The 14,174-nt window shown below is 37.7% G+C and overlaps 1 protein-coding gene across 1 annotated transcript in view; it reads right to left on the minus strand.

Annotated features, from left to right (window-relative positions):
• Nucleotides 1–10,942: 10,942 nt before the first annotated feature.
• Nucleotides 10,943–14,174, minus strand: part of LOC118762811 — a 13,080-nt gene continuing 9,848 nt past the window's right edge. The window contains exon 3 of the mRNA XM_036501690.1: nt 10,943–11,063. The gene's annotated coding sequence lies outside the window, so the exon portion shown is untranslated. The remainder of the gene's footprint in view (nt 11,064–14,174) is intronic.

Raw genomic sequence — 14,174 nt, forward strand, 5'->3', positions numbered from 1 at the left:
ATACCTGTATCGCCAAGTTTATAATTCTATACAACGCACATTGTTTCAATTTCTATATTCTAACTTCTTGTTTATTATTTTTGTTGAAGTTTATTTTATTTATCAATTTTTTTTATTTAATCAATCAATTTATTTACTTTATGTCATTTCTTTTTCGGGAGCACTAAAAATAAACCAATGTTTCGCCAATAAATGATAACAGTGAAATTGTTGTTACCACTGATTGTGATTGATGATGATGACGACGACGACGACGACGACGATGACGATGATGATTTTGAGGAGGAGGATTTTGATGACAACGACGACGACGACGACGATAATGATGATGATCATGATGATGATGATAATGATGAAGATGAAGAAGGGTAGGGTGATTATGGTGATAGGAATCGTGCTGATGAAGATGTTTACTCTCTTTTACTCTCTTTTACTTGTTTCAGTCATTTGACTGCGGCCATGCTGGAGCACCGCCTTTAGTCGAGCAACTCGACCCCGGGACTTATTCTTTTTTTGTAAGCCCAGTACTTATTCTATCGGTCTCTTTTTGCCGAACCGCTAAGTGACGGGGACGTAAACACACCAGCATCGGTTGTCAAGCAATGCTAGGGAGACAAACACAGACACACAAACAAACACACATACATATATATATATATACATATATACGACAGGCTTCTTTCAGTTTCCGTCTACCAAATCCACTCACAAGGCATTGGTCGGCCCGGGGCTATAGCAGAAGACACTTGCCCAAGAGGCCACGCAGTGGGACTGAACCCGGAACCATGTGGTTGGTTAGCAAGCTACTTACCACACAGCCACTCCTGCGCCTGTTTGTGACGGTTGCAGCACGGATAGATGGTTGCAATGACGCTGTTTGTAGTAAAGAGTTAGCTTAATGAGGAAAATGGTGGTGTTAATGGTGGAGGGTGAGCGTGACTGATGCAGTGTTTAACGGATGGTCATAATGGTAATGGTGGTGATGATGATGGTGATGATGATGACTATGCGCTGGTGGAAATAGTGGTATGCCTTGAATCAGTTGAAGAAAATTGTGAAGAGAGAGAAAGGGAAGGACAGAGAGAGAGAGAGGGGGATGAAGAGAAGAGAGAAGTGGACAGAAAGAGAGAAAGAGAGACAGTGTGAGTATATGTGTCCGCTTTTAAGCTTTTAATTAATTAATTAATTTATTTTTTATAAACTATCAAAAAGTATTAAAAAGTTTAATATAAACTAATAAGTAAAACCACTACGTACGTTTCATGGCCATAACCCAATTCGAATTACAATTAATTTAAATTCAATTAAAAATTCGAATTATAATTATAGTCAATCTTCAGGTTAATGATAATAGTTAAATAAATAAGCAAATATATTTAAACAATATTTTTAAAAATATAAATAAAATAACAATTCTTCTAATAAAAATCTCTATTATCAAATTAGAAACTTTAAGTATTAGGATTATGTCATACAGGGAAAAATTAGACATAATCCTAATGGTTAAAGTTTTTAATTTGATAATAGAGTTTTTATTAGAAAAATTATTATTTTATTTATTTTTTAAAAAATATAGTTTAAATATATTTGCTTATCTATTTAACTATTATCATTAACCTGAAGATTGACTATAATTAAAATTCGAATTTTTAATTGAATTTAAATTAATTGTAATTCGAATTGGGTTATGGCCATGAAACGTACGTAGTGGTTTTAATAAAAGAATGAGAACGTTACTCCCAAAACGCCGTAATCATCAGATGAAACGCAATGTTACCCCTTTCTGGTCGATGTCTAGCAGTAAATGTGGTTTACAAATGTGATATTATAATGGACACCAATACCTGTATCGGCTGCTCCATAAATCTTGAGGAGTGCTTACGTAACTACTATTCTTCCTTCAAATTAAGACATAGGGCCGGCAGGACTTCTCTAACCACGAAGATGTGGGAGCTCAAGGACATGTTAAATTTGAGTTGAAACATCATTAGAGTCGCTAAACTGTACTTAAACAGCAGATACGGGCGCACGCTTTGCTGCATGGAGCTGTTTGAAATTTCAAAGAGATCAAATAGTAAAATTTACTAAATGATAACCTAGACCTTCGTCTTTCCTGTATATATATGGCTACCCGCAAGTTTAAATGCTTTAAACAACCTCTATAATAGCTCCTAACCTCTATAATAGCTCCTAACCTAGGGCCAATCTAATTTATTCGCTCTATTATTGACCCAATGTGGAGGCACATGGCCTAGTGGTTAGAGCAGCGGACTCGCGGTCGAAGGATCGCGGGTTCGAATCTCAGGCCGGGCGATGTGTGTGGTTATGAGCGAAACACCTAAGCTCCATGCAGCTCCGGCAGAAGGTAATGGCGAACTTCTGCTAATTCTTTCGCCACAACTTTCTCTCACTCTTTCCTCCTGCATCTTGCAGCTCACATGCGACGGACCGTCGTCCCGTCCAGATGGGGAACCTATACGCCTTATGAGCCAGGCATGGCTCGAGAAGGAACAAACAATTATTATTCCAATAGTCGATCTATCTGCCTATTTGTTTTTGAGTGCTTCTAGTCTGGTTTCCCTTTACTATTATTTTCTAACCGCTCTTAATATACTTGCATGGTATGCTATATTGAAGCAACTAACCATTCTGTGGTGTACCCAGTATTATGCAATAGCGATAGGAAAGATATCTAACCTAGAAGTAGCATCCTGCACACCCTAGCCAGGTCTTTTCCAATGCTACTAGGTAAGTAATCCTTACACCAAGACACTTATTAGTGCTGCGCTGATTAAACGACAAATAGAACACACTATCCAAACCCCTTACCCGCGACTATTATCCGGAGTTGCTTTACCTGATTTACACGATGGAGATTATATTAATTAAATAAAATCATCGCCATCTGTTTCACATTCTATATTCTCATTAGACTACTCCCTGCTACTGGCTTTCTTAAATATCCGATCTAGTCTTTCCTCTAACTTTGTATTACTCTTTTACTTGTTTCAGTCATTTGACTGCGGCCATGCTGGAGCACCGCCTTTAGTCGAGCAAATCGACCTCGGGACTTATTCTTTGTAAGCCCATTACTTATTCTATCGGTCTCTTTTGCCGAACCGCTAAGTGACGGGGACGTAAACACACCAGCATCGGTTGTCAAGCAATGCTAGGGGGACAAACACACATACACATACATATATATATATACATATTACGTTTAGTTTATTATACAACCTCTTCCTCCTTGATAAGTAGTACTCTACTATTACTACCAGCTTTTCCCTCTCCAGGAAAACATGTCCTAATATTACAAGTGATCCCGGACTGCTCCAAATGCATTTTCGTATATAAAACAACACCCTTCTTCTTTCCTCTTCACACTTCACACTTCACATTACAATTCCATAAAAGTTAGATCTTATTATTCGATTGCCATCGTACCACCCCCTCCCCAACTTTCAACCAATATTCACAAAATACCCTTAAATTCTGTGTATCTCCGTCCTCCTGCCTTTGTCCTTTATTCTTAGCCAGTAAACTCTAAACCCTGACCCAATGGCTTGTATGCTTTTACTTTTCTTCACCCTTACTTTTGCTTTGTTCTTTTTATCTTTATCCTTAATTTATATTATGTCATCTCCTTGCTACCCACTGCTCTAAGCCTACTATAATAAAATATCACCTACACCCCACACAAGCCTAAGAATCAGTCTAGCAGACACCTATCTCACCCGGGTCGCTGAATTTAGATATCATATTACACACTTTCTATTTCTTTACTACCCACAAGGGGCTAAACAGAGAGAGGACAAACAAGGACAGACAAAGTCGATTATAACGACCCCAGTGCGTAACTGGTACTTATTTAATCGACCCCGAAAGGATGAAAGGCAAAGTCGACCTCGGCGGAATTTGAACTCAGAACGTAACGGCAGACGAGATACGGCTACGCATTTCGCCCGGCGTGCTAACGATTCTGCCAGCTCGCCACCTTCACGAACTTTGTTAGTCATTCTCCCATTTCATAGTTGGCGCCGACAGATTTCAGCCACATCCTTGCTGTATTATTGAGATATTCTTTGGTTTGTAAAATTGATTCATCGTATGATTACGGTTTTTTTGTAATGGAGTAATATTCTCATTCTTCTATTAAAAAGATGAGTAAGAAACAGCTGTAATGAGCTGACCAAATTATTTCACCTTTCACCTTAAAAGGAAGATAGGGTTGGAGAGAAAATGCCTGACGGTGAAAAATGTTTGAAAATCGATGGAAGAATGTAGCACGAATGTTGCGAGTGAATGTAACCCCGTGAATGCGACGCAGGATGTATCTCAGGTATCAGTAGCGAGGCGGGGCTCGTGGGGGTCCGAATTGAACCCACCTTCCACTCCATCCGTAATGTCTTCCGGTCTATCCTATCATTCGATTTATTTATATTTTTGTGAATTTTTAATGTCATCTTTATGTTATATCCATCCGTCCATCTGACCCCAATCAGATTGTATTGTCCCTTATCTATATTGTCCCCTAGTGGGAAATTTTTTTAAAAAACCACTCTTTCATCGTATGTTATCAATCATCTAATTATAATACACCAAGGGGATTTACGACATGTCGGACACCTTAGAGTATACCAACAACGTACAATTCAACGTAACGCGTGATTTGGACCAGCTCCTAGGCGCTAATTACTCATACGGTTGATTTTCTATGTGTATGTAACCGGAATATCCTATTTAATACGTACCAACCATCGGCCGGAATCACAGAGATTATCCAGCCCTACCTGGTGCATATCTTTTCAAGTACCTGATTCTATCTGAATCATTATTTTACTATATACTCTTTCACTTGTTTCAGTCATGTCACTGCAGCCATGCTGGAGCACCGCCTTTAGTCGAGTAAATCGACCCCAGGACTTATTCTTTGTAATCCTAGTACTTATTCTATCGGTAACTTTTGCCGAACCGCTAAGTTACGGGGACGTAAACACACCAGCATCGGTTGTCAAGCGATGTTGGGGAACAAACAGACACACACACATATATATATATACATATATACGACGGGCTTCTTTCAGTTTCCGTCTACCAAATGCACTCACAAGACTTTAGTCGGCTCGAGGCTATAGTAGAAGACACTTGCACAAGTTGTCACGCAGTGGGACTGAACCCGGAACCGTGTGGTTGGTAAGCAAGCTACTTACCATACTTCTATGCCTATATACACAGCCACTCCTGCGCCTGTATATATATATATATATAATTTAAATACATACATATGCATTATATATATAATTTATATACATGTATATATTTGCATATATATAGATCTCTCTCTCTCTCTCTCTCTCTCTCTCTCTATATATATATATATATATATATATACACACTATATATATCTATATATACATATATATCTATATATACATATACATATATATATCTATATATACATATATATACATATATCTATCTATATATACATATATATACATATATATATCTATATATACATATATATACATATATATACATATATATATATATATACATATATATACATATATATATCTATATATACACACACACACACATATATATATATATATATATATATATATATTTGTAGGAACCCCATGGTATACTACTAAGCAGTCAATGGTGTTAGAGAGCATAAAGATTAAAGCTGTAGTTGAGAAAAAGTTAATAGGAATGGAAGCCATTTCAATATTGGAAAAGAGTTACTTACATTATAATGATTCGCGCCGGTTGTCAAAATGCTGACATCATCACCCGTTGTTCAATACCCTGTTAACACTGAAGGCTGTATGACATCACATGGACACGACGAAAATCAAGTTTCCTAAAATGCTGTTGGCTTTTAGTGTGTCACTAGTGAGAGTGACCTAATGCCGCCCCCACATCCTTGAGTATGCATTTAGACTCAATTCAGACAACTATTTGAAGCTGGTGGAGGGTGTAGTGAAACCCTGGCTGGAGAGGGTAGCTGTTGGAAAGCCATACGTGTGATAGCAGGATTCGGCTTCGGGACGAATCAGAAGTGGTAATCAGAGAATTTCTATGATTTCCCTAGTCCTAGTGTGGCTTCTTAATTCCCTCTATTACGTCTGTCCCTCCAACATAATATCTCAGCCTGGTAGACATATTATCTCTTCCAACAAGAGTACCTGAACGTGGTATCTAAAATGTTGTAAATATCAGTGAAGTTTCCTACAAACAATCAAACAATGCCTTTATGTCTTATTTATGTTTATACATATGAACCAACAAGCGAGACTCCTGTTTATTAATTGGACGTCATTTATAGCAGCCAACTCGCTGCTATATCCTAAAATGCCTGGGTAATTCTCTTAGTCTTTCAATATTTCGCAAATAATCGTTTATGAATATTTCGATAAGAATGATATCTATATTCTTAATTAAATTTATACAACTGTCATTAAATTATTCAGTAGGTCAATAAAATTGTAATAAACGAAATAAACTGCTGTATATTTGACCTTACACGCGACCTATCATTCTAGTGGGGCGTTAGGACAGAATTTTGTCTAAGATTAAACAATAGGAACAATATGGCCAACAGAGACGCTTTTTCAGATGTTTGTCCACTCTCTTCCACTTCCTCTGACTCTTTCTTATTCCTTCCTACTTCTTATATCTGCTATTATTCCTTCTATTTTAATTGCACCTTTCTGTTGTCCTTTCATCCCAAAACATTCATGTTGAACACATGTTTTGATTTGTCAGCCTCTTTAGGTGTCTTTCGACCAACTCCTAATTTCATTTTCCTTCGCGCTATCCACCCCTCGTTTGTTTCCACATAAGTCGAAAGATGCATTTATTAAGATTTATTTCTCAATGTTCGTTTTTCCGCGTTGTTTAACTTTCGTCATATTTCTGTGTCTTCTATGTTTTAAATTGAAAGACATCATAGTAGCGTGTTTCATAACCTAATGATGTTTATAATCACTAATAATATCCATATAACCCGCCTACAATGCCAAAACCGTTATGACTTAGAATAGCAACATGGCTGACAGAGGGAATTTTCCATGACCTTAGTCGTCCAGCTCTTCATTGTACTGGTTAGTGACACTGAAAATTGCAGTACTAACATTACTGATTCTACAACTGCTGCTGCTCCTCCCCTTCTTCCTCCCCTTCCTCCTCCCCTTCCTCCTATTCCTCTTCTTCCTCCTCCTACTCCTCCTACTCCTCCTCCTCTTCCTCCTCCTCCTCCTCCTCTCCTCCTCCTCCTCCTACTACTACTACTACTACTACTACTACTACTACTACTACTACTGCTACTACTACTACTAATCATGATAATAACAATCCTTTCTACTAAAGGCACAAGGCCTGAAATTGGGGAGAGGGGGTAGTCGATTACATCGACCCCAGTACTCAACTGGTATTTAATTTATTGACCCTGAAACGAAGAAAGGCAAAGTCGACCCCGGTGGAATTTGAACTAAGAACATAGCAAAGGGCGAAATACCACTAAGCAATTCGTCCAGCGTTGTTCGTATTAATATTATCGTACTAGAGACAAATGTAATTACTATAAATATTGGGTTTAACAGAATGACTCTAAACAACATAGATTATAAATTATTCGGTGGTGGGGATGCAATTTCGATGCATACAACTGCGACTTGGAATGTTTTGATATATATTTTTTTCTTACATTGTCGTATTTTCATATTTCCGACAAAGGTCATTTGTACTCTGGTTATAAAATATTCATGTCAGTCATACATATCTGAGACAATCATAAGTAGTGATGGCAGTTGTACCTTAACCATTGAGACGGTATTTACAAATAGTTTACTTTTTAAAAACGGTTCATAGATGTACGACAAAGAGCAAAAAGCAAGTAAACTAGCAAATAGGGATACGAGCACGAAAAATATGTTTCCACTTCGACAGGAGCAGAGCGACTAGATTTCTGAAGCACTGAGATGGCTTTCGAAATACACCTCAAGTAGATGCTAGTAAATGATTGAAATGACATCTTATACGGGAGGCAGGGATTGGCTTGCGCTAATGATTATGAAGTTGCATGCAAGAACCTCTCAAAGTTGATCTTGCATCTTTACGTGTTGGCAAATATCGACTCAACTACACGAATCCGCTAACAGGTATCAACCACATAGTATGCAGGGGTAGCGATGCAAAAGTAGGTATATAGTAAGTATCATATGAATGTTATAAATTAGCCTCATTTTTGATATTTTCAGTGTCATTAATCATAATAATACATTTATCATAATCATAATAATACTTTTATAAACATAAATGAGTATTGTACATGATTTCTTTTCCCATAACTGTATACCTACTTTTGCACCACCCAGTATAAAAGCGGCATTTCTAGAAGAGTGGATAGAGATAGCGTGATTTGTCTACATTTCCGATTCGGTGTTTACAGAATTTTCAAGTTCATGATACGGGCTAAACGTAGATCGAAACATGAAGCTGAAGACTTTGTTTACGGCGGAGACGACAAGGCAGAATTAACGAATTAATGAGGTGGGTTTTGACGATGCCAATCACAAATATTAGATGACAAGTAAGCCCGGAGAAGAAAATGAAGAAAATTAGTGCTGAATCTGTAAGCTGAATTAAGTAGCTAACTTACAAAAGAGTTCAGAGCCGAAGTGGTAGGGTCGAAAATGGCATTTGAACAATTCTACGACTCTAAACACAAAAGCTACACTCAGCGAGCTAAATCGCGTGTGTACAAAAGACTGGTGAGCGCTAAAGCCGCCAGATGATCCGAAGTAGCAGATGTACGATGTGACGACTTACTAAAAACAAAATGAAAAGGGCGGATCACATAGGCCATGTAATACTTGAGTTCAAGGTGTGGGCTGCTTTTCTGCGGCACTTTACTGAGATGTTCGCGAGAAATGACAAACTGCAGACGGAGGTCTTCGATGTCCGCGTCGATTATTTGTCGCGAGCCTCTGCGTCGGAACAAACGGCATAGGAATTTGATTCAACTTTTGAAAATAGCGATGATACATTAATTTGAAAGACATGTTGAAGCGTGGTAGTGTTATCCGTCCCGGTTCAGTCGCATAAACTTCAAAAGGCAAGAAAAAGAGAAGACAAACTAACTTGTGATAAATCTCTTGCGCTACTCTAAGTTCTGTGGCTAATTTTACTTTTCATTCTTCAGTAACCGATAAACTAGAATACCAGTGAAGTACTGCGGTTGATGTTATCGAAGCCCTAATCTTAAATTACTCGGCTTGTAGTAGTAGTAGTAGTAGTAGTAGTAGTAGTAGTAGTGGTAGGAAGCAGCATTAGAGGTCATAATAGTTGTTGAATTTTGCTTTAGTTGGTTTTTGAAAGCACCTTCACACAAGAGAGCACATACTGTGAATAATCTTTCACTTCTCGTATGTAAAAATGAAGGGAAGGGGAGGGAAGATAGAATGATAGGATGAACTGAAATATATATATATATATATATATATATATATATATATATATATATATATATATTATATATATATATATAATATATATATATATACAGAAATAGAAAAACAGATTGGAATAAAGTATCGAGGAATAGAGACGTAAAACAGAGAAGGAGCTCAGAATGTTTAATTATGTTTTGTTGGTTGAAGGTTCATTAGAATTAGTTTAAGGAGTCGAATATATAGATATAATATCAAATAAACTGAGCGATTATAAAATCAAACGACGGAAAATACGCTATAAAGCAAAATAAAAATGACTGCCTTCAAAATATTGTGCACGTCGTGTTGCTGCCGATGTGTATGGTAACAGCTAAGTCTTGCTTATGTCATCTAAACAGAGCAAAAGTCAAGGAGTTACCAATGACGAGTGCAACTGACAATACTCCTTAAAACGTTGAGAGCTTTTGCTACTATTCAACAAAAGGATACATATTCCATGAATACATGCATACATACGCACTTGCACACTGACACACACACACACACACACACACACACACACACACATATATATATATATATATAATACAAAATGGGACAAGAACGCAAAACATCCGGACAACTAGGTGATGCAAAAGGGAACAACAAAACTACCAGATAGACGATACAAAAAAAAAGACGGACGGATCATTCGAGGCCTTTTATCTTCAGTCAAGAACCGGATCATCCTCGCAATTTCGGCTGATTAATCTTGAGATTGCTCCGATCTGGCCATACTTGAAATCAGAATATCTGAAATAAACTCGACTGCTCTCTCAAACAAGAATACTAAAAATGAACCCGAGCGCTCTCGTGGTATGTTCTTGAGAACACATTCTTCGTGGTAATGGCGATTTAACGTCTATGTTTAGCATATAGGGTGTCCACTTTAGTGGTCATTACTCTTAATTTTGTATATATATATATATATTCGCACATTCATACATACTTATATACATGAATGAATGCATGCATACTCAAGTACATTTGTACCAACATACACATACACACCTACATGTGCACATAGTGTGTACTCATTATATGTGAGTGCGTGTGTCTGTATAGGCACGAATATATGTAAATAGATTTGCGATTAAACATGTGCATGCGTATATGTATATAAATGTGTGTGTATATGTGTGTATATATGTGTGTAGGAGTGAATCTGTGTATGTGTATGTAGGTACATATGTACTTAAGTGTACTGGAGTACATATGTACTTCAGTACATATGAACTTCAGTACATATGGACTTCAGTACATATGTACATGAGTAACATATATAAATATATATATATATATATACATATTTCAGTCATTAAACTGCGGCCAAGCTGAGGCACCACACACAAACACACACACACACACGTACGTGCGTATATCAAAGTATTAAGTAAAATGCTGAGAACCATAAAATGTAAAAGGAAAAAAGGAAATCCAAGTCAGTATTGTTTCAGTTATAGTTATTACTTTCATTGTCATCTCTGCTGTGTCTGCTTTATGCTCTTCTTCTTCTTCATCATCAGATATTTCTTCACTATATTAAACTGTTTCTGGACGTCACTAAAAAAAAAAAAGAACGAAAAAAGATTAGAATGTCTTTTATAATGAAAGCAAAACTTTTATTTTATACTAGCTTAAAAGTCGTACTCCGTGCGGACTTTTGAGCTAGCTCTAGTTAACTGGGCCTGCGGCCTGAAACTAAGGGGGTATAAAAAAAATAATAATAAATGCGCCTTTTTAAGAGCCTAGCGAGGCTCATGACCCCGTTTTCTATTGCGCATGTGTTCCCCAGCTGGACGCAACGCCAGTCCATCGCAGCGTTACTCATTTTTGCCAGCTGAGTGGACTGGAGCAACGTGAAATGAAGTGCTTTGCTCAAGAACTCAACGCGTCGCCCGGTCAAGGAATCGAAACCACAATCTTACGATCATGATGCTGACATCCTAACTACTAAGCCACGCGCCTCCACAAGGGGGTATAAATAGCATTACTATAATACGTCTATTATGTCTATATGCCCTGGTGGTGTTTCAACAGAGGTTAAGGATGGATGAAAATTAGTTCGGTAATGTAATCATTCTATCATTCCAGTCCCAAGTTGAATTCCAACTGTCGGCCAATTTGTCCCAAAGTTCTTATGTCAACGAAGCAAAAGCCATTTATCTCTCCATTGATCTCTGACGTCACCGGACAAGCACCACCTAGATGGTGTGAATTAGCCAAGCTTTACCAGCTAGAAATAACAACCCAAGTGCTTTTAAATCGAATCCCAATGCTGGATGTTCAAGAACCAAATGGCGAGCAGATTTTCAATCCTGGGATCATCCTGATTCCAAAAAGGTACAAATCAGGAATCTCAGACGGACAGACAGAATTTCGCTTTTATTATTACCTCCACTTTAGCGAAGGCGGAGGTATTGTTTTCAATCGCGTTTGTTTGCTTGTTTGTTTGTCCGTGGACAAGATATCTTAATAACCGCTTGATGGATTCGGATGAAACTTTCAGGGATGTTTGGCCTCGTGACTGGCATCAACTGATTAGATTTTGGTAATTGATCGGGTACGGACAAGAAATATGGACTATTTTTCCAGTTTTTTTTTTTTTTTTTACTTAATTTTTGAGAGTGGTCGGGTTCATTTTTAGTATTCTTGTTTGAGAGAGCAGTCGAGTTTATTTCAGATATTCTCATTTTAAAAATCATCGCCGGCTAATCGTTGAGAAGATGTCAGTGTTGCTTTGGTGGAGGTTTGCGCCCTTGTTATATATGAAACTTTCTGTGGTGATAATTGCCAGAAAAGTATGTGAATTAGCAAAACCAGAACCAAATGCAGCAAAATACCTTTGTTTATTCCAGTGGGGTTATACATCCACACAGACGCGCGCACACACAGAGGAGCGAGTTTTGGTAATTATGATAAATCATTTAGAGGCAGAGATAATTTTTAATGAATCAAGAATTTATATGGTATGGTATTGGATGTTCCTATATCTGCCTGTCTATATAATTTATAAACATGCAACTGGCCGTTAAGAGTAACTTCCGCGTAGACCATTTTGTTTATATATACACATATACAGGCACATGCGTAACTGTGTGGTCAGAAGCTTGCTTCTCAACCACACGGTTCTAGATTTAGTCACACTGCATGGTATCTTTGGCAAGTGTCTTCTACTATAGCCTCGAGCTGACCAAAGCCTTGTGGGTGGAGATTTAGTAGACGTAAATCGAAGGAATTCTGTCGTTTAAATACCCTTCCCCATAAATATATATATAAACAACTTATAAACAAGGGCAAAAGAAAAAATTCTAATGCCAAATATGCCGAAAATAGACAAAATGTCAATAACCATATAATTTAACACTATAAACACGCGTTTCGAAGCAAGCCGACAGAAATTTCTAAAAAAATTCCGTTATTATCGTATCGGTCCCAATTTCAGAGCTAATTTATAAAAATTTTCTCCTCGTCACCTACGTAAGACATAAATGAAATACTTACTCATACCACGGAAGAAGGAAGCACTAAGTCATGAGCATTAGAATTTTTTTTCTTTTGCCCTTGTTTATAAGTTGTTTATAAATTTAACCTTTAAAAGGTATTTTTTAATATGCTGGCCATTGATAAAATTTTCTTCGAAAAATTTTATCCTATATTAGATGTATACACACACACACACACACACACACACACACACACACACACACATATATATATATATATACATGTATATGTCTATGTGTGTGGTGTTAGTGTGTCTATGTGTCTTTGTGCCCGTGTGTGTCCAGCCTACCACCACCGTTTGACAACCGGTATTGTTGTGTTTATGTCCTCGTAACTCAATGGTTCGGCAAAAGAGACCGGTAACAGGATTTTTTTAAAAATTAGTAGTGTAATCGACTTGTTCTACCAGAATGTTTTCGAGCTGGTGCCCCAGCATAGCCACAGGCTAAGGATTGAAGTCAAAGAATAAAGGAATGTGTAGTGTGTGTGTGTGTGTGTGTGTAAGTATGGGTACAGCACCCACGACTTGTTTGCAATTGTTAGGCTATTGAATCAGTCATGTACTTGACTGGTACTTTAAGGTTGTAGGTTGATAAAATAGGTTATAATATTCTTTAGCTGTTTCGTTGTAGAAACGTCAGCCCATCGGGTAAAATGCCTAGCGACATTTTTTCCGGATTTGTACGATGTGAGTTCGAATTCTGTCGAGGTAGACCTTGGGTTTCATTCTTCGGGGTATCATGAAATAATTTCCAGTTGATCGACGTTTTTTCTCCTCCAAATTGCTGGCCTTATGTCAAAATTTGAAGCCATTATTGTTATTATCATTTACGGCGGTGAGCTAGCAGAAACGTTAGCACGCCGGGCAAAATGCGTAGCCGTATTTCGTCAGCCGTTACGTTCTGAGTTCAAATTTTGCCGAGGTCGACTTTGCCTTTCATCCTTTCGGGGTCGATAAATTAAGTACCAGTTACGCACTGAGGTCGATGTAATCGACTTAATCCGTTTGTCTGTCCTTGTTTGTCCCCTCTGTGTTTAGCTCCTTGTGGGTAGTAAAGAAATAGTTATTTCGTCTGCCGCTACGTTCTGAGTTCAAATTCCGCCGAGGTAGACTTTGCCTTTCATCCTTTCGGGGTCGATTAAATAAGTACCAGCTACGCACTGGGG

Source organism: Octopus sinensis, linkage group LG3, assembly GCF_006345805.1.
Source record: "Octopus sinensis linkage group LG3, ASM634580v1, whole genome shotgun sequence".
Lineage (NCBI taxonomy): Eukaryota > Metazoa > Mollusca > Cephalopoda > Octopoda > Octopodidae > Octopus > Octopus sinensis.